At 53.4% G+C, this 22,765-nt stretch overlaps 1 long non-coding RNA gene across 1 annotated transcript; it reads left to right on the top strand.

Moving 5' to 3' along the window:
* The first annotated feature begins 7,298 nt into the window (after nucleotides 1-7,298).
* LOC123382320 lies at nucleotides 7,299-22,474 on the top strand. Its single transcript, XR_006590534.1, has 4 exons — nucleotides 7,299-7,815; nucleotides 21,037-21,168; nucleotides 21,364-21,424; nucleotides 21,649-22,474. It is a non-coding gene; the product is annotated as an uncharacterized LOC123382320 (long non-coding RNA).
* The last annotated feature ends 291 nt before the right edge of the window (nucleotides 22,475-22,765 follow it).

Raw genomic sequence — 22,765 nt, forward strand, 5'->3', positions numbered from 1 at the left:
CTCATAGACTGGGGGATAATGGTGGGGCATGAGGAGACCCCCCCCCCGCCAAGTAGCAAGGAAAGTCCTTCCCTTCCCCAAACTCCCAGATAGACAAACATGGACAGACAACTCCAAGATGGCAGCCAAGTGGCTCAGGAAAGGGACAGACCAGCAGAGAGAAACTCCCCGAGGGGATACCGGAGAAGGGCCTAGAGGAAGCAGCATCTCGGCTGGGCTTGAGCCAGCGGGAGGGTCGCATTAGGCAGAGGAGAGCTGACATTCCCAGCTTGGGGTTCAACATGGGCAAAGGGCCTGAGGTAGGAGGCTCCCCTGAGAGTCTAGAACCCAGTGGATGTAGACAGCATTTTCCCCCTGGTTCCCATTTGGGGTTGTGTGACCTGGCTCGAGACCTGTGTCGGTCCAGACAAGAACCGCAAGGCGATGGGATAAGGGAGGGTTTTTCTTCAAAAGGAAATGACAGTGGAACTGGCCATGGAAGGATGGGCGGGTATGGAGCCCCACAAAGATTGGCCGTCCACACAGTGGGCCATCGCTAAACCCTCCCCGCAGCCCAAGGAGATTTGTTAAATATGTCCTTAGTACAGTGACGAGCAGCCTTGGCCCCCCTCTACTCACCAGAACCCTCCGCATTGACTCTCTTTGCCTCTATGTATTGGAGTCCCTGGAAGCCCCCGCCCACCCCCCCCATCCATGGTCTCTCCCCTGCCGCCTCCCCTACCCTCTTTGCTGCACTGCCTGAAATTCAAACCTTTGTAACAAGCATGATTGTGGCTGATACCCGATGTCAACATGTCTGATACTTATAACAACCTAATACTCCCAAAAGCCCTAGGAGGTAGGTACAGTTGTTTTACAGATGAGGAAACTGAGGCACAGAGAGGCCAAGTAACTTGTCTAAGGTTACACAGCCTGTAAGCGGCAGAGCTGGGATTCAAACCTTGATAGCCTGGCCAGAGTTCATGGCCAGGTTCTTGGCCACCACACCACGGCTCCTCTCGCTGCTTATAGAACTAGGTCGTAAGGCGCTATCTGCATGTAAGGACCTATGGGGAGACTATCTACCGTATTTTTATTTTCCCATCCAGGAGGAGATAAACCACCATGGGCCCTCAGGACAAACTCATCCATCCATCCATCCATCCATCCATCCATCCATCCATCCACCTACCCACCCAAACAGCCAGCTACCCTTCCAGCCACCCACCCAACCATCCACTGACCCAACTGTCCATCCATCCATCCACCCACCCACCTACCTACCCCACCCACCCAGTCAGCCACCTATCCCTCCAGTCAGCCACCTATCCATCCATCCACTCACCCACTCCCCATCCTTCCATCCATCCATCCATCCATCCATCCATGCATCCATCCACCCAACCCATCTACCCATCCTTCCTCCCTCCTTCCTTCCATTTTTCCCTTTCATTGTCTCTCTCTCCATTCCTCCTTCTCTCTTTTCTACCCTCCCTTCCTCCCTTCATTCCACGCAAAGACCATTAGCTCTGCCTTTCCTGAAGGTCAGGCATCCACAGATTGTTTCCCAGAATGGGGTCAGAGTCTTGGGGGTGGCCCGGCCCCTCACCCAGGGCAGGAAAAAGTACAGAACTCACTTCCTCAGAGTAGGCCTTAACCGAATACATCTTACCAGACTCCAGCCTGCTACTCAGAGTAAAAAAAACAAAACAAAACGAAAAAAAAAAAAACCCACCTAAAACCTCAGGACGGAAGCAATTTCTGGGAAACTGGGGCTGGTCTTCCCTTAAGCCCATACCTGCCAAACAGTACAGACAGACAGACAGAGGCTGTGACCGTGAATAGACGCATATGCTGAGCCAACACCCCACCCTGCACACTTCCGGAAACACGGCGAGATCTGGGGCGTCAATTATTTAAACCCTAATTAACATAGCTCTGCATGTCTTTTTGGGGGGCGCACTCAGAACGCACAGCATTGTTATCGTGGAGGAAAAGGAGAATGAAATATTGATGGGGGCCGGCTTTGTTCTCGGCTCAGCAAGAGGAGGCTGGTTGTAGGAAGCAGATCCCCGCCGTTGCTGCAGCTTTAATTAGGAAGGTCGGTGGCTTCTCCGGCGTCTTGGATCCCTTTAATTTCCACAGAGGGAAGCGGCTTCTGAATTTTATTGAACACAGTTGAATTTTTATTTTCAAAAATCAAAACAGAAACAGTTCTTGGCATCTGTTATGAGCGCTGGGTGTTATTTGCTCTTTAGAGATAAAGTTGTTTTTATACGGGGAGAGAGAGCCAGGGAAAACGGGGCCGGAGATTTGTCCTGGGAAAGATACTCAGCTGGGAGAGGGTAGTCAGCAGAAAAATAAACCTCCGCTCGACCCAGCTCGGCCCGGGCTCCTGGCACTCTGGCTGGCCCGAGAAATCCATTTGACGGTGAACAGTTGGAGCTGAGGTTGAGGTGGTTAACTCTTGGGGCCCTGGAGTCTGACCTGGCTCCAGAAGTTTCTGGGGCAGGAAGCCAAGGCCCTAGGTTCTGGGGGAGGCCAGGGCCGGCCCCTGGGAGGAAGGGGAACCGGGGGTAAGGGGGGGGAGACGCAAGGAGGAAACCTGGGGGGTGGGAAGGGGGAAGGCAGAGAAGAATGTGGGTGCCAGAAACGGGGGTGGCAACCTCAAAGGCCGGAGAGGTTTCTGGATGCTCAGTCCCGGGTCCACCTGGGCCGGGAGAAGATGCCACGGAGAAGGGCTCGGGTTTAGCAGTGTCTCTCCCTCCTCTCGCCTTTTGGGGGCGTTGGTTGGTGGGGTCGTTTACGAAGCACGTGCCACCCATGTTCCAGAAGCCAGACGCCTTGGCAGGCCCTGGGGGACCAGAGGGACAGAACCACAGTTCAGAGATAGATCCCGCTCTGCTCATTTTAACGTGAGTTATGAGTCGCAGGTGACGGCGGTGCGCTAATATGGGATGAGGTCACTTGTGTGGCTACAGGCTGGAGCGTTTACCCCACCAACACGGGGGACAGGGAGCATGTGCCTCACAGGCACAGACACGGTCCGTCCCATCTGCAGGCCCCGGGGATCCCTTTCCCTTTCTGCACGCCGCATTCTAAATCTGGATGTGCTTCCTCTCCCATTAGCCAGCCCCCGAGTCTTTTTGCAGACAACTGCCCTCAAGTTTCTGGAACATTCTCGGCCTGCGCGTACAGACCGCCAGAAGTGCCTCGGCATGGGCGTCCATCTAGACAGCATGATGGGCGTGGGATATAAAAGCTTCCCCTCTCCTACCCCTGGGCAGGACAACTCAGATATGTGACCCCGAGTCCCCTCTGCAGAATTTTGCTTGGCTATGCGCCCTCTCTTGGCCTCCTTCCCTTCCCTGTCCCACTTGCTCACTCCCTATGGATTGTTCCCCCCAAACGCTTCCTAAATATCACTTTCACTCGACTCTGCCTCAGGGTCTGCCTTGGGGAACCCACCTAAACACCCACGGCGTACCAGCCATTGTCCCCCGTCCCCCCTGCCCCCCACCCCGCCCCCGGCCTTGCGGTTGAAATAAATCACATACATGCATCCACGCACACCCGCACGTGACCAGGAACGTGCCAAGCGAGAATCTAGGTGCAGCAGAAAACAAAGCCGGTAGGGGCCCCTACCCTCGAGGAGCCGATACTCCCAGGGGGGGAGACAGACAACACAAACGTTAAGGAAATGAGGCAGTCAGGAACATCTCCCTGAAGAGGTGACTGCTGCATAGACACGCAGAGGAGTGGGAAAACTTGCAAGCCACGAAAACAACCTCTGTAAGAGGTTCAGGGTGTTCCGGGGAGCGGCGACAGCACGTGCAAAGGCCCTGAGGCAGGATATACTTGGAGGGTTCGAGGGCTCTCCAGGAAGCTGGTTTGGCAGGGGCTGAGTTTATATGGGGGAGAATAAAGGATGAGGGTCAGCGAGGCACGGAGCGTAGGTGACGTCGGGTGTTGCACACACATTAGCTTTTATCCTGAACGTGGTGGGAGCCAGCAGGGGGTTCTGTGTTGTTGGCCTCCTGCAGCGCAATTTCAAGCCCATTCCGCAGCCCGAGGGGGAGGTGGCCTCCTCAAAGTGCACTTGTGCTATTCAGGTGCAGGCTCCCGTTTCCCTTAAAAGCTTTTTTGTACCAGCCGCCGCAGGAATGAATCTCTGCATCTGGTCACACACGCGTGCACACAGACGTTCAAGGGATCGTGCCCCACACACAGGCGCGTGAAGCCGCTGCTTTGTTCCTCACTCCCGTATTTATTCCACAGGCATTCGGTGGGCTCCTTGACCTGTCCGGTTTCTGCTCTCGGGCACCCTGGGGAACGAGGGAAAACAGGGGCCCTGCCCAAGCAGGCCTCGCGTTCCAGTGGGGGCCACGGATGAGACACGGCTGATCAGAAATACATGCAAAGTACACTTCAGGCGGTGTCAGAAATTTTTATTTACAGAAAAATAAAACAAGTCGGACAGCTGGTGCTCAACTGGGAAGGCTTTGCCCCCGGGGCACGTTTGAGAATGTGTGGAGACACTGTTTGATCATCATAGCCTTTGGAGGGTGGGTGCTCCTGGCATCTCGGGGAGTAGAGGTCAAGGATGCTGCTAAGCACCCCACGCGGCACAGGGAAGCCCCCACAGCGAAGCATTATCCAGGGCGAGGTAGAATAGTGCCGGGGTTGAGAAACCGTAGATCGGAGGGAAGAGAGTGGCAGGCAAGAGTCACTGAAGTCCGAATGGCTCAGGGAAGACCGTTGGAGGCGGTAACGGTTCAGCGGAGACACGAACGGAACTGGGAGGTGAGGGCGGTGGGCTTGAAGTGTTCGAGGAATACGCGCAGACGTAGCTCATCCTTCGTAAAGACTTCGGGGGACACCGCTCTGACGATTAGCTGGCTCGAGGGACACAGAATTCGCCTTGCGATCGTCTCCAAACATCGTCTTCCGAAGATAGCAAGGCGTCCCTGTTCACCAGAAGGGCTGTGGGCTGTTCCCCACCCTACCCCAGCCTCCAAGCTGGGCATCTTGGTGGAAGAGAACTTCCTTCTAGGATAAAACCCTCAGCCCCTTGAACTCGGACCGGGCCCCGGGGGTCAGGGAGGGGCGTCCCTGCTGCTTCCAACCCTGTCCGGGAGATCATTCCTTCTATCTGCATCATGAGGGCCCGAAATGGCTGCAAAGCACTTTGTGTCCAGGATAATTTTGCTTTTCATCGTAGAATAACCTGGAAAAGGTAGCGGGTCCAGTGGCGTCACCCCAACCCTCCGTTTTATAGGGGCAGCTCGGGTTCAGGGAGAAGCCAGGACTTGTCCAAGGTTTGTAGGCCGCCAGTGCAGGGGCCGGGGCCCTCCTCCTCACTTCCAGGTCGACCAGCATCTTTCGCCTCGTTTGCCAGCCACAGGGCCCCCCAACGATCCGATTTTATAAACAAGCCTCAGCTCTGAGAGCCTCTGTCTCCCAGGCCCACACCCTCTTTGCTGTGACATTTCCTCTTCTCCCCTCGAGGGCCCAGCCTCGCTGGAGGCTTTGATTAAAAATGCACCTCCTAATCTCATCAGAGGCCAGAAACATGCATATATGCAAATCAACATCTGCTCCTTTACTCGGGGAAGGATCTTCCCAGAGTGCTCTGGGAAAAAGGGCCCAGCCCAGTGAACTCTGAAGGGAAGGCTCCAGAACATTCGAAAGTCGCTTCGAAATCCCTGGGTCCCTGATGAAAGTTCACTCTTAATGCAATCGGAGGTTATACTTGAAGGAGCAAGAAAGTGAAGCTCTCGGTCTTTCCTAATCAAGCCCTTTCTACGTTATGGGACACACGGCCTGGCCCCCGGTCGGGGGAGCCCGCCCCTCTGGTTGACAAGGGAGCAGCAGCCGTGGTCACTTCCTGGCTTTGATGAGCGTCTTCTTTGCCAGCTCCAAGGCATGGGACCCTCTCCCAAGAGACCTACTGTGCGCGCACCGAGGGCCCACAACATCAGCTCCGTAACGAGTACCCGTTGAAGGGTCTGTGGCTTGAAACGGTGAGACTCCATTTCTCACCCGTGTGGCGTCTTCCGTCCAGGGCACTGCCCGCCTCTAGGACCCCAGAGGCCCCGTGGACGATTGCGCCGAGGGCCTGCAGGCCGGGTCTGGAAGGGGCACCTCACGCCCACGTTCCCCTGGCCGCCGCTTAGTCACATGGTCTTGCCTCCCTGCAAGGGAGGCTGGGAAATGCCATCGAGCGGTGCGGCCAGGAGGAAAGGAACATACAAAGGAGTACTCACCAGGGGTCTCGATCACCGCCCTTCTCTCTGCCAACTTTGGCATCGAAGGGCCCTCGGGGTGCTGGTGGGTTCAGGTGTCTTGGCCGTAAGCAGCAGAAAAGGCATGATGACGTTCATCGGCAAAATGTCAAGGAGTCACCAGACCGGGATATGGCAGGGCTGCTCTGGAAGCCTGGGGAGCAGCCACCACAGCCATGGGGTCGCAGGAGGAATGACGCGGTCACGAGCAGGCCACAGCTGGGGCGAGGGAGTCCACCCGTACCTTCTTCGCCTTTGCATCACAGATTCCACGAGCAAAGGCCCGATGAGAGCACCTGCTTGGCCACACGCAGACCCCACACCCGACCCCACACTTGACCTCGCACCTGACCCCAGCTGTAGGGTGAAGAGAGGGCTGAGCTTATCCAGGTGGCTTCCACACAGCGTGGGACGCACCCGCATTTGTCATTCTACCTGAACTGCCCCTCTGAGGAGAAGGGCGATTTCCAAGAGGAAATCAGATGCTGAATTTAGGGGGTTGGGCGCGGGGACCCAATGGGGTCTGGTACTGAGATGAAAGCTCTTCCTTTTTTCGGTGGGCCCACTGCAGATCAGAGAGCAGAGGTCAGAAAAGAGGCAGGGGCGTCTGGGTGGCTCGGTCGGTGAAGCGTCCGACGTCGGCTCAGGTCACGATCTCACGGTCCGTGAGTTCAAGCCCCGCGTCGGGCTCTCTGCTGACCGCTCAGAGCCCGGAGCCCGCTTCGGATTCTGCGTCTCCCTCTCTCTCTGCCCCTCCCCTGCTTGCACTCTATCTCTTTCTCAAAAAAATAAATAAAAACATTAAAAAAAATGTTTTTTAAAGAAAAGAGGCCGAACTGGATCTCTGGTGTTCCCATGGTTGCAGAGGTCAACTTCCATTAGATGGCAGACGGAATTTGATGGCGCTTTCCATTTGCAAAGGCTGTGAGGCCTCCTGTCTCTTTTCTGAGACTTCTGCCTTGCCAGGGTCTGAAGGCACCTTGATTCTTCTAGAGGAAACATACCCGGCGAGAGATTTGACTTTCGGGGGCGGCCCGTGTGGTGGGGCTGGAGGGGGTTGTCTAAGAAGGGCATAAAGGCAACACTGCTTGAGGGAGGAATTGCAGGGTGTAGCCTCAGGTAGGGCCACAGAACTGTCATTCAGAGAGGTGGTTAGCAATCTATGCCTCTCCAAGCTCCCCGACACTCTTGACTGTATTTTTGCCGGGATGGCAGGAGCATGTACTCGTGCGTGATTATATTCCAAGAACGTGATAGGCACGAGCTGTTTGGCCTACCCGGCATCCGTGCAGCCTGCTGCTGGGAAGAAAACCCCAACGTCCTTTGGGAACTGCCCCCCACTCCAGGCCGTGTGCTCTCATGGGGCCGATTTGATCCCCAACAGCCAGTATGAACACGGGTCATGGGCCTGATCAATCAGGACCCAGTGATTGGCTCAGGAGGGGGCACATGACCCAGGGTGGGCCAATCAAACGGAATCCTGGGGCTTCTGCGGGAGCAACGGAAACAGAGACACTCTGAAACAGAGACACCGTCTCTTGTAAATAAAAAGGTAGGAGGTCAGCCTGGGGCTGCTGGGGGCCACTGGTCCTGACGAAGGATGAGGCGGGCAAAGGAAATCAGGTTTAAGGACGCAGAGCCGTGGATCCCTGGTGTTATAGGCCGAATTGGGTCCCCTGCAAAAATTCGAACGTTGAAGCCCCAACCCCCAATGGGAGTGTATCTGGAGATAGAGCCTTTAGAGAGGGAATCAGAGTTAAACAAGGTCGCGCCGGTAGGGATGTCACTCAGGAGGGCTGACTGGTGTCTGGTGTCCCTACAATAAGAGTAGAGATCCCGGGAGGGTATGAGCACAGAGGAAGGGCCGTGTGAGGACCCAGGAAGATGGCGGCCATCTGCAAGTCAAGAAGAGAGGCCTCGGGAGAAACCAACCCTGCCAGCACCTTGGCCCTGGACTTCCAGCCTCCAGAGCTGTGAGGAAATACATTTCTGCTGTTTGAGCCACGCCGTCTGTGGTATGGGTTGTGGTACCCCAAGCTGACCGCTCTGCCTGGTGACATCATTCAACCCCTGGGCCATCTGACAAGCTTCCTCTGAACATTTCAGGCATGTGGGCTCATCAACTCCCTTTCGTCTGAAGCTAATTTGACTCAGATTTTCCCTACCTGCAAATTATACATCCGGAACCCCCCATCATGATAAACTGTTCACGTTGGTAGTCTCAGGGCCCGGGATTGGGGGGCGGGCGGTGGGGGGGGGGCGTCTTATCTTCTTCTTTCAGTTCACTGCTCAGAATTTTATAAAACGGATTACTTTTGGAACCGAGACAAATTTTACATAAGATGAATGTTTGTGCTTCTCCGCCACGCGTAGGGCCGAAGGGCATTTTTGCTTCCTGACAGGCCAGAGAGGCCCAATAAGAAAGGGCAAGGTCACCTTTTGTTAAGGTCATTCTGCACCCCAGGGGTCAGGTCCCTATCAGTTATCCCGGTTCAGGCCAAGCTGGTCCTATCTATATCCCCTGCCCCCTTCTTCCCATTCACAGATGAGGAAACAGAAGTTCCAGGAGATAGTATCTTTTTTTTTTTTAATGTTTTTTATTTATTTTTGAGACAGAGAGAGACAGAGCATGAACGGGGGAGGGGCAGAGAGAGAGGGAGACACAGAATCGGAAGCAGGCTCCAGGCTCTGAGCCATCAGCCCAGAGCCCGACGCGGGGCTCGAACTCACGGACCGCGAGATCGTGACCTGAGCCGAAGTCGGACGCTTAACCGACTGAGCCACCCAGGCGCCCCCCAGGAGATAGTATCTTAACTAAGATCGCGGCAGCAGTAAGTGGCAGGGTGGGGGTCCGGTTCCGGATGTCCCTGATGCCAAAGCTCAGTAAAACTGATACATTCGATGACTAGTATACTATGTTAAAATATGTGTGCCTGTCTATGAGTCTGTATATCTCTGTGTGAATGTAGATTGAGATCTAAGTCAATGCCGCATCTGTATCTTTATAATGGTTGGATTGAATCACATGAATTTGCTAGTCTTAGATCAGTTGTACTCTATAAAACTGGCTCTTTTAAACGCTTTAGCTCTACACCTATACCTAATCTATATAATCTATATCTCCTTTTGCCACAAAAACGAAACACCCAAAGGCTCTTCTAATTCTGAATCTGGGGGTACCGTCCCCCCCAGCCCCCACCAGGAGCCCGACTGCTCTGGGATGGAAAGGAAGCGAGGCCTGGGGGACCAGAGGGTCAAAGAGGCCCCCGGATGGCTGCCAGCTGTCCTGGCCTCTGAGGAAGCTGGTCCCCTCCACTCCCTCTGCTGACCAGGGAGGCCCTCATTAACTGGCCGCTGTGCCCCCCATAGCAGAAGGGAGAGATCAATAACCCATTTGACACTGACTCGTGTTGATGGGCAAGGCGGAGGCAGCTCGCAGGGGTCGGGCCCCAGGCCCGCCTCCCCGGGGATGAGGTCAGAGATTGCAGGGCACAGCCAGGGCAGAGGGAAGAGGCCTACCCGAGGCTGTGCTCTGGGCCAGGCCGGCCTCTCCCTTCCAGACTTCTCGCTTGGGCAAGCTCCCCTCAGTCCTGCCCGGCCGCCCGCCCGTGCCAATCCCCTCACAGGCTCGGTTAGCCTGGCCTCCGGGCGCCCCCTCCTCAGTCCCGCAGGCCCCCGGCTGCCCAGCTGAGCCCCCGGCCGCCTACTCTGGCCGCGGGGCTGTTTGTGGAGCCATCCCAGGCAGTTCCGAGCCTCTGTCTTCCTATTTAGACAAACAAACAAAAGCTGATTTGGTTACCACGGGCGGGCTGTGAGGCATCCAACACAAACCGAGGCCGCCCGCCTGGCGTCTCCAAATGCCCCGGGTTCGGTTCAGGCGGTCCCAGGACATTTGCCTCATTCCCGCTCTGGCCTTGTTACCCGACTCTCCTTGCATCAGTGACACACGCCCCCCCTCCCCCCCCTCCCCCCGTCCCCAGCCCCTTTACAGAAGCTGTGTGCAATGGGGCCTGGCGACTCCTGGGCTGTAGAAGATGACCCGGATCCTGACGTCCCAGGGTCACGGCCAAGGCTGGAGTCTCCGGGTATCCTTGAAGCCCTAGAATGACCTGCGTCAGAAGGGCTTAGAGATCGCCTTGTCCAACGCCCATTTAACAGATGGGAAAACTGAGGCCAGAGAGGAGGGACTTGCCGAGGTCACAGAGTGAATTGGGGACAAAACTTAAAATCCACAAGCAGGATCAGGAATTATCTCCAGGTGGAATTTGAGGAAGGCCTAAAGGATTTTTTCTTCCATTGAATCTCTTCCCTGAGGGCCTGAATATCTAATATCTTCAACTCTACCATTAGAGCTCAATTCCTTGAGTCCAGATGTGCTCATAAAAAACTCCTTGAAAATAAGTTACAGAAAGAAAGCAAGGTACAGATAAATATCTATAAAAGTATTCAGTATTCTACAACGTGTGTGTGTGTGTGTGTGTGTGTGTGTGTGTGTGTATGATTTTTAAAAAGCACACACACACACGGGGCGCCGGGGTGGCTCAGTGGGTTAAGCGTCCGACTTCGGCTCAGGTCATGATCCCACGGTTGATAGATTCGAGCCCCACATCGGGCTGCGTGCTGACAGCTCAGAGCCCGGAGCCCGCTTCGGATTCTGTGTCTCCCTCTCTCTCTGCCCCTGCCCCGCTCACACTCTGTCTCTGTGTCTGTCTGTCTCTCTCTCTCTCTCTCAAAAATAAATAAACATTAAAAAAAATTTTCCAAATAAAAAAGTAAAAAATAATAAAAATCACACCCACACACACACACAGGCTTGGATGAATATTTCTGGCAGTGTATCCAAGAAACTACCAGCAGAGATCACCTCTGGGGAGGAAGGCAGGAGATACAACTGTAGGACGACTGGCTTTCCACTGTGCCTTCTTCTGCATTCTTCCTCCTAGGTGTACTTTCATTCTGCAATCCTAAAAATAAGGGCAGACATTCGCCGAATCCTTACTTACTATGAGAAGGAACCGTTCTTGCTGCTTTATATTAACTGACTTCATCCTCCTAGTAGCCCCCCTTAGGGGTGTCTATTATTATCCCCATCGGACAGACAAGGAGACTGAGACATTAAAGAAGTCGCCCAGCACCTGGCATATAGTGAGTAGACGGCAGAATTGAAATTGCAACCCGGATAACCCAGCTGCAAAGCCGTGCCACGTCTGTATTCACCTGCCACTCCCTAAAAAGCCACTTGACAGATAAGAAACGCTACTGTACGTGTCTTGGGGTGGGAATGGGGCACAGGCGTGTCACCGAATCACACAGAGCCTCTTATTGGCTGCTAAGCCTTCAGCAGACTCGCTCGCCATCTGACTCGCTGGCCGTCGCCCTGGGTGGAGGGGGTGGGGGGGGGCAAGAACCCCGCACATATGGGGCGGTGGAAGGCAGTGCTCCTGGAGCTAGAGAACTGAGGGGGGAAAGGGTACGCCCTGGGGGACAGAAGTCGGCCAAAAACTTGCTCTTCGCCTTTCATCGGACCGAGCACCGAGGACCGCCACCCCAGAGGAAGGAAGAAGCTGATTTTCAGGGCTTTGCCCTTTCAGCCAAAGCAACAGGAGGGTCTTAGTGGCAAGGCTGTGTCCTCAAATTTCTAACCCTGGAAGCCTCATAATAAATACTGGTCGATTCTTTTCAGTGATAGCATTTTGGCAGGTTAAAGATGGCCACAGATTCTTTGACATCCTCCCATGGAGAGGTGGGGTACGTGTTTTTTCTGGAGCCTGGGTGTTCTGCGACTGCTCTGATGAGTGGAATACAGTGGGCGGTCAGTGTGCTCATTTCCGGGCCCGGGTCTTTAGACCCAGCAACTTCTACTTCTTGTCTCTGGGAACACTGACTCTCAGAACCCTGAGCCTCGTAGAAGAAGCCACCCGCTCTGCCCGAGACACCACACGGAGGGGGTTCAGGAGCCCAGATGAGCCCAGCCTTCCCACGGATGTGATGTAAGGCATCTTGGAACCTCCCAACTAGCCAGTCACCCACCAGGTGACCCCAGGCAATACCACTTAGAACATAAGAATCGTTCAGCTGAGCCCCACTCCAGTTCCCAACTCAGACAACCATCTCCCAGGTCAAGAAAGTTGGCAACTTTCTGTGACAGCAACACAGGGCCCCTGGCATGCCCACAGCCAGTCGCCACCTTTTCTCTGCCCTCACAGAGAGCCACCACCTTGGCTTTCTCAAACTGCTTTCATCTCTTTTAAAAATTGCTTATCATGTATGCACATGAACGTTGGCATATAGTTTAATTTTACTCCCTCTTGAACTTTCTATAAAGAGAATCATGCAGTATGCATTCTTTTGAGTCTTGCTTCTTTGCTCCGAATCACGTCCGTGAGACTCACTTATGTGGCACCCGTTCACCGACGTATCAGTATTTTGGTCACGTTCATTGCTGCATAGAACTCCCTCGGAGTGGTCCACAACAACACGTGTAGCAGTTCTATTGCTGAGGGGCATTTGGGTTGTTTCCCACATTGGGCTTTTGGGTACAAAGCCACCATGCTCACCCTCGACCGTGTGGCCTGGTGAATACGGCACCTGTTTCTTAGTACATGCTGTGGAGTGGCATTTCTGCATATGGTCCATACATACCTCCGACTCCTCTAGATAATTTCCTGCCCCAGCTTTCACTCCCATCAGCAGGGTCTGAGACTGTGGTGTGAACGTACCTCATCCTGGGATTAATTTGTATGTCTCTGATGACTAAAGAGGTCCAGCACCACTTCACGTCTGTATTGGCCATTTGGATTTCCTTTTGGGTGAAGTGCCTGTTCAAACTTGTCTCCCATTTCCCTGCTGGCTGTACGGGAGTTTAAACATTTATTTTGTGTCCAACCTTTAAAAATTGAGAGACACCGTACTAAAACGCAGACATCTGCTGACAACAGAGAAAATATACTTTCCAGCCACCCTTGGCTGGTGTTCCTGCATGGTAATGACTGGCTGGGGCTGAGCTGTAAAGAGACTCTTTAGTCATGGTGCGGGTCACCGGTATCCCTCAGTGCCTGCTGCCAGGCCTGCTTCATTCATTTTTGTGTCATGCATTTCAGGCACTGGTATTTGGGACCTCTGATTTCATGAAGCAGACTTTCCCTGCTTTTCACCTGACCTGTCATGGGGGGTTAATTGTAGGAATGCCCTAAATTTGCTCCTGCCTCTTATGCCTTCATCCTCTGACAGAGCCCTCCATGTGACTTGCTTTGGCAAACAGTACAGTGGCAGAAGTCTCTGATGCAAGAAGACACTTGAAAAGCATTTCAGCATGGGGGCTTACCTTCTAGCAACTCTTAAAACCCTGTAGCCTAGGCTAGGCTGCTGGAAAATGGCTGACGACATAGAGAGAAGGTCCATTTATCCCAGCTGTCCCAGATGAGACCCTCATCAGCCAGCCTGCCCCAGCTGGTCCACTGGTTGACCACACATGCATGGACAAGCCTAGGCAAGATGAGCTAAATCTGGTGCAGACTAGAAGGGATTCCCAGCTAAGCTCAGCCCAAATTGCTGTCATGCAGGATTGTGAAATAATAGAAAGTTGTTTTTAAAGCCACTAAATTTGGGGGATATTTTGTTACACAGCAAAAGCAAATCAATATACTTGTTAAGCGGGTATTCCACAAACCTCGGAAAGTCCAAGAGAAATGCAGATAAGTATTTGGAAGCAGCTTCCAGATCCACATCTTCACATAGAAAAATAGACTAGTATAGGATCCCCTTCAAGTGACTACGTCCTGACTTGCCTGTCCCCACCATCCCAACCGCGACTCCCAGCCTTCCCTTTCCCCTCTAGGCCCTTGTGTGCCTGGTGTATTATGACTTCACCATCCTGCAAAAAACCCAAGCAATAATCCCATGTGATTGGTTCATATTTTCTCACCTTAATTAAAAGTCCAAATGGGAATATTGGCAGCTTGGTCCCTCATTTGAAAATTGAGCCATATTCCCATTACTAGGGACATCTAATTAAAACATCCGTTAAAAGTCCATAACATTAAGTTAACGGGGAAAGCCAGGAGGCATCCAATTTGATTTCATTTCTGTAAAATTAATATTAGTAACTTTTCAAAAAATGTCCCCGGTGCTGATTATCACTCATAAGAGGCTCTCTGAGCCTCAGGATGGGAGTCTTGGAGATCAGGTTGAACTCAAGTGGGATTCTAGAAGAAGGTAGAAGATAGAGAGTTGATGTGCCAAGTCCTGGACCAAGAAGGTGGAGTTCTTGGCTTTGCACCCAAAGCTTCCCATAGTCCTAGCCCAGGAGGCTCCAGGCTGGGAATATGGAGACCTGGGTTCTGGCCAGGGGACTTTGGCCAAGCCACTTAGCCTCTTTGGATTCAGCTTACCCTTCTGTCCAACAGGGCGAGCAATCACAGTCCAAACTTGCCACTTGACAGGTGGAACTTGAGACCATTGGGCAATGTCTATGAAAGACCTTTGAAGATATAAACTTGGCTGAAAGGGAGGGAGGAGGAAGAGGAAAGAGGCTAGAGCCACACAAACTGTAGTCTGCTTTGGGAGACACTCATCCAGAATGTAGCGGGCACTCAATTAATGGCAACCATCATCTTTATTTTATCAGCAAGTTGGGTTTTACAAAGAAAAGTGGTAATAAATTTTATTTTTTGGTAAAATAAAAAGGTGCCTGCTCATTCAAAAATATAAGAATTTAAAATGGAAAAAACTGGAAGAGAAAGGAAAATCATTCTACGTTCTCCTGCTAGGAAATAGCCATTGTTCCCACGACTGCCTATTACTCCCGCCGTTCCATTCACATATACGCTGAGGGAACATTACATAGATCGACCGACAGAAAGATGGACAGGCAAATGGATCAAAACAGAATGAGTGATCGAAATGGGTTCCTACTCGACATTCGATAAATTGTAGACATTAAAGAAAAGCCACGGAATATGTTTAACTTGAATTCGGCGGAAGAGAAAGAAACTTACTCAACTAAAAATGTTGCTGAATATTTTATTTCAAGAGATACCCTGTCCTAAACGAATCAGTGTTTCAGAAAACAGATAGTGAAAGCATTAAGAGGCTAGGCCACTGCTATGGGCTGAATTGTGCCCCCGCAAATTCACATGGTGAACTGGTAACCTTTCACCTTCGGTAACTCCCAAGGTGATGGTGTTAGACACTGGGGCTTTAGGGAGGTGATGAAGTCAAAAAAGATGCTGGACAGCCTCTCTCTGCCCTCAGAGGACACGTAAGAAGTCAACATCTGTAACCCAAGTAATAAAAAAAGTAGCCCACTCTTGCCCAAACAGGAAGGGAATTTATGGCTTACACAGATCTAGTATTCGAGAGCTTCTGGTCACTCCATCAGGCAGTTCAGAGACTTCAAGGATTAGATTCCTTTCCTTTTCCCCTCTGCTACCTCAGAGCTGGCCCTTGCCCCAAAGATGGTTTCCTCACGGCTACAGGACTTCGTGGTGCTAAGATAACAAACCGTATAGAACAATTCCTTACCTATCTCTCCCACTTGAATCAGATCCTTACGACCACCCAAAAGGAAGTTACCATTAGTATTTCTCTCTTAAAAAGGAGAAAACTGAGACTCAGAGAGGTTAAATGACTTACTCAAAGGCACACAGCTAGCGAGCAGCAGAGCCAGAAGTCCAGAGAAGGAGTCCAGGACAGATGATGTTATTGGCCCTGATAGTTCACCCTGGGCCATGTGACTTTACGGTACCTCTCCGTAAAAAGGTGTAGTATATTTCCCTAGCCTTGCCTTTGGGTGCTCTCACGTGACTTCCTTTGGCCAAGACCATGAGACCAAAGTCGACAGTGTTCCAGTTTCGAGTCTAGCCCTTGAGAGGTTTTATGTTTCCATTTTCTGTACTTGTGAGAACATTCTCCGGCTATCTCACTGGAACAAGGAGGATAACAGACTGCACACGGATCTTCAGGGAAAGCAAAACTATCCGAGCTCCACAGCTGAGATCGGTGAATTTGTAGATGAACCACAAACACATCAGCAAGCCCAGCTGAAGGTCAGAGAAGCTGTTTCAGCACCACCCCCCAACAGGGGCGTTAGCTAAATTCTTACTGTTGTCAGCCACCGAGAGTTTGTCCTTTCTTTTGTTACACGGCATTACTGTGGCAATAGCTAACTGATACAGTCTGACTCCAGAGCCTGCCCTCTGAACTGCCACTCCCCATTGCCCATGTCCGATGTGTCCTTCCCTCCACTAGATAGAGGCTGTTGTCGCTGAGTGAGGAGACGGCTGGGGGCTGAGAGAGATGCCTCAGAGCTGGGCAGCAAGCCTCAGAAGGACTCCGGGGCTGGCAAGGGGCTGCGTCTCTCGGGCTCACGGATGAGTAACCAGACAATGCTGAGCCTCTCAATTATGCATCGCTATCGATCCACAGGGCCTGCAAAACACACAGCGCGTTACTATCAGCAAGGCATACCTCCGGCTTCCCCTGGATGCCTTTTTCTTGATCTCCCTCTCTCACGGCTGGGCTGACGTTACCTCTGGAAACCAAGATAGGGCAGAGGGAGCCAGCAGGCTCTCACTGATACTTCGCCAAGCCTGCGTCAGGACAACAGCTGGTGCAGAATCTCCGGGTTTTGCAGGGAGAGTCGGCAGCCTCGGGGCTCACCATGCTGCCCCCAGATTCCACGGCCCGGCCACCCTGAATCGTGGTTTACAAATTTCCCCTATTTTTCCTTGTCTCCAACGGGGCTTTTATATGAGCTATCCTTTCTGCTGGAGTAGCGGGTCATCGGGTGTCTTAGGGTAACTTCCCCAGAAACGGATCAGCATGGGGATTCTTCTACGAGCAGCTCTTTGAGGAACTGTTCCGGAAGAAACCTGTAAGCGAGCACGGGAAGGAGGAGAGGACAGGCGAGGGAGCTGAGCAAAGCCATGGGTTCCACAGCAGTCCATCCTTAGCCTAGCCCTGGGGGGAGCTCTGGGGAGTGATGGAGCCAGAATTGTCCCACCTTAAGTCAAGGGGACCGGGTTTGTGGCCCTACGTCAGTTGTTGACTGAAGTCTACTCCCTCAGGGCGGTGATGAGGGGAACAGGGAATCTCTTAGGCATTTCCGGGTGAAGCGTTCACCCAGTGGAAGATTCTCTGGAGAGCGGGCAGAAGTGAGCCACTTGACCCCCACTCACAGTGGCCGCAGTGGATGCCCCTGTGTGGACCACCTGGTTAACCCCTCCCTATCCTTCAGGTTGCCACGTGAATGCCACCTCCTCCAGGAAGCTGTCCCTGTCCCCTTTCTCTTTGGCTCTGTGGGTTGGTTCTTATCTGTGCTCTCACAGCTTTGACCCTCAACATACAGACGGTAAATACTTATTCAGTGCCTGTGTCCCCACCTCCCCGGAGCTGAGGCAGGGACCGGGTCTGTCTCGTTCACTGTTAGGTCACTAGCACAGTAGTTGCTCAGTAAATGCTTCTGGAAGGAAGGAAAGGAGGAAGAAGGGATAGGAGGAATATAGAGAGGTGGGTCATTGCCACGTACTCTTAGAACGGATCCTTAAACCCTAAGTTGGGGAGGGCAGAGTCATCTCCAGGCGGGGCTTTGAGACGTCTATGGAACAGAAACAAGAGCCCAAGGGCCCGCCCCCTGCCTGAGGCTCTGAGAATCGTCAATGTCAAGTTCCTTGGCTGGAACTGTGACACCAGCCCAGAGAAAGCACTGACTCTCTCGTTCAGGAGGGCCTCTGTTTCTCTACGGCAGTCCTGGCTCGCCACGTCCGGGGCTTCCTGTGGAATGCGGACTTGGGCTTTCTCTCCCATTTTCCTCTTCGACCCCACAGACGTAGTTTAAAGCTCTGCAGCCCAACACAGACCATCTTGTCCAGCTCCCTCCCCGAACGCGGGGGACACTGAGGCACAGCCAGCATCTGGTTGCAGGTCACGTGGCAAATCAGAAGCATCCCTGGGACCAGCAGCCAGCCAGCCCTCCGGGGGCTCAAGCCTGTGCTGCCCGCTCTGTTCCCTCTGTCCCAGGCAGGCCCCTGCACACTCTCAGGCTTGACTCTGAGATCAGCGCAGATTCATCCGACCCTGGAGGCAGAATCCTGGGGCAGAGGAACTGGCCACTGCAGCGTCAGAGGAGGCGGGACACAAGCAGACGGGTGGGCCTGGCCTTCCCCAGGGAGTCACGAGGGGCCTCCTCTGCTGAAGGCGCCACACAGAATGGTCACCAGCTCCAGGTTACAGCCTCAGAGCCACAGACAGAGGAAGTGTCCCTGAGGGCCCAGAGTTCAACTGTCTCCTGGGACAGAAGGTCAGCTGAGGCACGGAGAAGTCAGGGACAGAACCCACAGACGCACTGGGCAATTTCAGGGCAGAACCAGGGTTGGAACCCAGTTCATTGCCCCTCTTAGTCTGTGGTTCTGTGGCAGGTGCTACCCATCGTCTCCTCCACCCCATCACTCGTGCCCCTGCTCTTTGTGCTCATCCCTGGGGCCAGTGAGAGGTGACGGGACAACCTTCAGGATGTGGCTTACCCTATCAAACGCAAAGGCGAAGCCTCGTCAGAAGAAAACCTCTGCCTTGACCCCTTTCCCTCTGCCTCTGATGCAGACGTGAGGTCTAGAGAGCCCCTGGCCATTGTGGGATCAGGAAGCAAATGCGTGAGGTCCAAAGTCAACATCCCAGGGATGGGGGAACTGAAAGATGAAACAGACCTCAGGCCTTGTTGGCATCATTGAGCCACTGAACCGTTGCCCCACACTGCCGTGCTCCAGTCTCCCCATGGCTCGTTATGGGGAGAAAAAGAAACCCCTATTAATTGGGATCACGGTCGTAAGACTCCCCTGTTCCTCGAAGCTGGCACTCGCCACTGACGAAGGCATTTTCCGCGCTGTTTCGTAACTTCCCTGTGAGGCGGCCGGGCCGCGGAGCCGCGCCCCCGTATCATGGATAGAGAAACCGTAGTGCGTCTGCGTGGTCTCGAGCCGCCTTCCCTTCCAGCCCTTGCAAACTCCAGATTTGCAGAAAATGTATGCACGTTCTTCGGTCCTGGGCTTGCAGTACAAAGGGGGTGGAACTGTGTTCTCCAAACAAACACGGTCCCAGCACATCGTGCGGGTCCTGGGTTTGCAGGAGTATCAAATAGCATTGAATTAGGCCATGGTTTGGGAAGGCCCTGGCTGTCGCCCCACGGGTTCTTCTGGGGCTTCGTCCTGGGAGAGCAGTGGTGGGGCCGGCAACGGGCGGGGGTGGAGGGGGGGTGCGGGGAGGCCCGGCGGGTCTCAATTATGCAACGAAAAATGGCTCCATCTGGGGGGAGAAAATGAAAAACCAGGAGAACCCAAAACGAAACAAGACAAACAAACAAACAAACAAACAAAAACCCCCAGCCATTGGAGACTTGAAGCCGAGGAAGAGCTGCTTGGATCAATATGCAAGAAGACAGCGTGGGGGTCGGATGGAGGCGTCCTGCCGGCTGAGTTCTCCAGGCTGTTGCCACACCCGGAAGCCCGTTGTTGGAACTGGAGCAGTTATGCGTGGAGTTCCAGTTGCTTCTGGGTCCCTGGAGAGCGGGGGACCCAACTGCCCAGGTCCCCTCCGATCCCCGGCCCGGGTGCGCCTCACCCTGCCGAAAGCCAGAAATTTCTTAGGGGAAGATGTACCTCTGTCTTGCCTAGTGGAGCTCTTCTTAGAAGCCAGGGACCCCTCTGGAGGCAGTCCGAGCTCCCCATCCTGCAGAACCTTCCATATACAAGATGGGACCCACGCAAAAGCTCCAAGTTCTGGCGAGTTAACTCTGTCTCGTAACCAACAAACCCTAACATGTCAGTGGCTGGACACAAAAGAGCTTTATCTTTCATTCACATGATTCGTCTAAGGCAGGGGTGCAAAGGTGATTTACACATGGTGATTATGGACTTGAGCTCTTCTTATATTTACCCTTCACTCTCCCTGGGACCCCGCTGTCCTCCGTATTAATCCATAGATGACCGAGAAAAGAAGTGTGGGGAGGGGAGGCAGCCCTGTTTCTTCGGTTCCTGGAACACAGAAGTCAGAGAACTTGCTCAAAGCCTACAGAGCCCAACGGCCAGCTGGGTACGTCCAATTGCGTGTTCTACGGGGACCTCAGAAAGAACGGCTCACCCGCGCCCTCACTCCCTCCGCTTCTGTCAGCACAGGGTTCCAGGCCCCGGGGAAGCCCCAGGGTCACCTGGAGCTGGCTGTCTCCTCTGTCCGCAGACCCTCCTTGTCGCTGAGCGTTACGTTCTGTTTCGTCTGCTTTGCTCACGCCATCCACCCCGGCGTGCCTGTATCCAGGGCTGTGCTCCCTGCCTTCACAGGGCTCATGGTTACACGATGAGTCCCTGAGGCCAGCCCAGCAAATCTCCATGGTGCCCAGCACAGGGCCCGACACTCGCATATGGAACAACGCAGAAGGCATTCATATGACGCTGGGATCCAGAATAGTGAGGCAGGAACAGCCCTCTCTCTCCACCTGAGAGCCCGTCACAGCCACGTGCCCGAGGAATCTGAGATCCTAGGTTCAACTCCTGCCTCTACCAGCGAGTGGCCGGGGGATCCTGGGCCTGTCAATCGGTCTGCTTAAGTCTCAGTTTGCTCATCTGTAAACTGGGGATAATAGAGTCCCCACCTCCTAGGGCTGGCGAGGCAAGCAAGGAAGACAGCGATACGAAGCCTTGCCAGAGGGCCCGACGCACTTTACAAACACAGTGACTGGTACCTGTGTGCTCCAGGTGGCTCCAGATGTCTTCTGTTTCCCCTCCAGACCCGGTGACCATCTTCCACACCCTGTTCTGTGGCTTGAGAGACTGATTACCCGCACAGCTATGAGAACTTCCTTGCTCTCTGGCTTCCAGTTGGGTGTGGCCAATGGAAGACCCCAGCAAGACTGAGGAGGGTAAGAGGAGAACATATTGGGCCATTTATTCCTCCAGCTTCTCCCCTGCCTCACCAGGTCACCAGGGGCTGGCTGTATGCCCTACTGAAGGCGGCCCTCTCTCTCTCTCTTTTTTTTTTTTTTTGGTTAGCTTTAATTTTCATTTTTCTCTATTTTTTTTTATTGAAGTATACTTAGCACACAACGTTACGTTAGTTTCAGGTGCCCAACACAGTGATTCGGCAAGTTGAGACGTTATGTTATCCTCACCACAAATGTAGGTACCATCCGTCACCATACAACCCGATTATAATGTCACTGGCTCTATTCCCAAGGCTGTGCCTTTCAACCCCATGACTCGTTTATCCCATAACTGGACGCCTGTACCCCCCCATCCCCCTTCACCCCTTTTACCCATGCCCCCACCCCCAGCCTTCTGGCAACCGCCAGTTCGTTCTGTGTATTTATGGGTCTGTTTCTGCTTTTCGTTTCTTTGTGCAGGTAACCCTGTTTGTACAGCCATGCTTCTGGGTTCTCTGCCAGTTACTCCTTTTCTTAGACCTCCACAGATACAACCTAGGGTGCTGCCCGATCCCTTGTCAGTGTCCTCAAACCCGCCTACTCCTTTGTCAATAGTCCTCTATTTCCCCTCACCATCTGTTACCTTGTTTGGGTGGCCTTGTTTGTTTCCTTTGGAAGCCCTCACCGATTCCTTGTTGTTCACTGAGTTTTAGGTATCGTTTATGTCTCTCGAAGACTTTTCCTCAGCCGCTATCACGATACATTTTCTCTGGGGCGTGGCAAACCCCCTCTTGGCAGAGGAACAGTCAGAAGCCCAGAGAGGTAAAGCGCTTTGCCCAAGGTCACACGGCTAAGGAGCAGAGAGCCGCGTGGGTGGACCCAGAAACCATTACCATTGCCTCTGCTGGTTTCCCCCCCAGCCCCACCTCCCCTGGCCCGAGCAGCACCGTGGGGTAACAGGCCGGCTTCCTCCTGGGCCAACGGGGAAACTTTCCGACACAAATGATCAGAGGAGCTGGGCTGTGGGAGAGGCTTCAGGAAAGAGCCAAAAAACAGCAAAGGATTCAGAGCTAGAGACTGAGTTTTTAATAATAAATAAACGCCGAGATCGGGCCCTTCACATGGAAACCTCGGGGTGCCTGCAGCCAGCATGGGGTGCCCAGGAAGCCACCCGCCCTCGGCCTACAGGATTCTCTGGTCATCCTCCAAATGGTCGGTGGGACGGGGTCTTGGGGGATGATCTTCAAACCCCAGAGGGGAGGAACAGTGAATATTCTGGGATGATATTTTTTTCGTACAAATAAAAAGGCCCTTAGAAGTCGTATCGAGTGTCTGAATTTCCTGACTGTATATTAATCCGCTTTCCTGTGAATTATGCAATACTGTCATGGGGGGAAGCGGGCGGCCGCACGTTGGATGGGCACTCCAGAATCAAAGAGGGCCCACGCTGTGCTGTTGTCTCTGCAAAGCAGCTCACGGAGGCTGGGCCTGCTCAGCGGCGCCCTGTCTTCCTCAGGCCCACGGGGCGCAGGTGTGCCCGGAGGGAGCCCGGGAGGTCACGGCCAGGGGCAGGAACCGGGGTGAGCTAGGGAGTAAG

The sequence above is a fragment of the Felis catus genome, chromosome E2 (assembly GCF_018350175.1).
Source record: "Felis catus isolate Fca126 chromosome E2, F.catus_Fca126_mat1.0, whole genome shotgun sequence".
Taxonomy (NCBI): Eukaryota; Metazoa; Chordata; class Mammalia; order Carnivora; family Felidae; genus Felis; species Felis catus.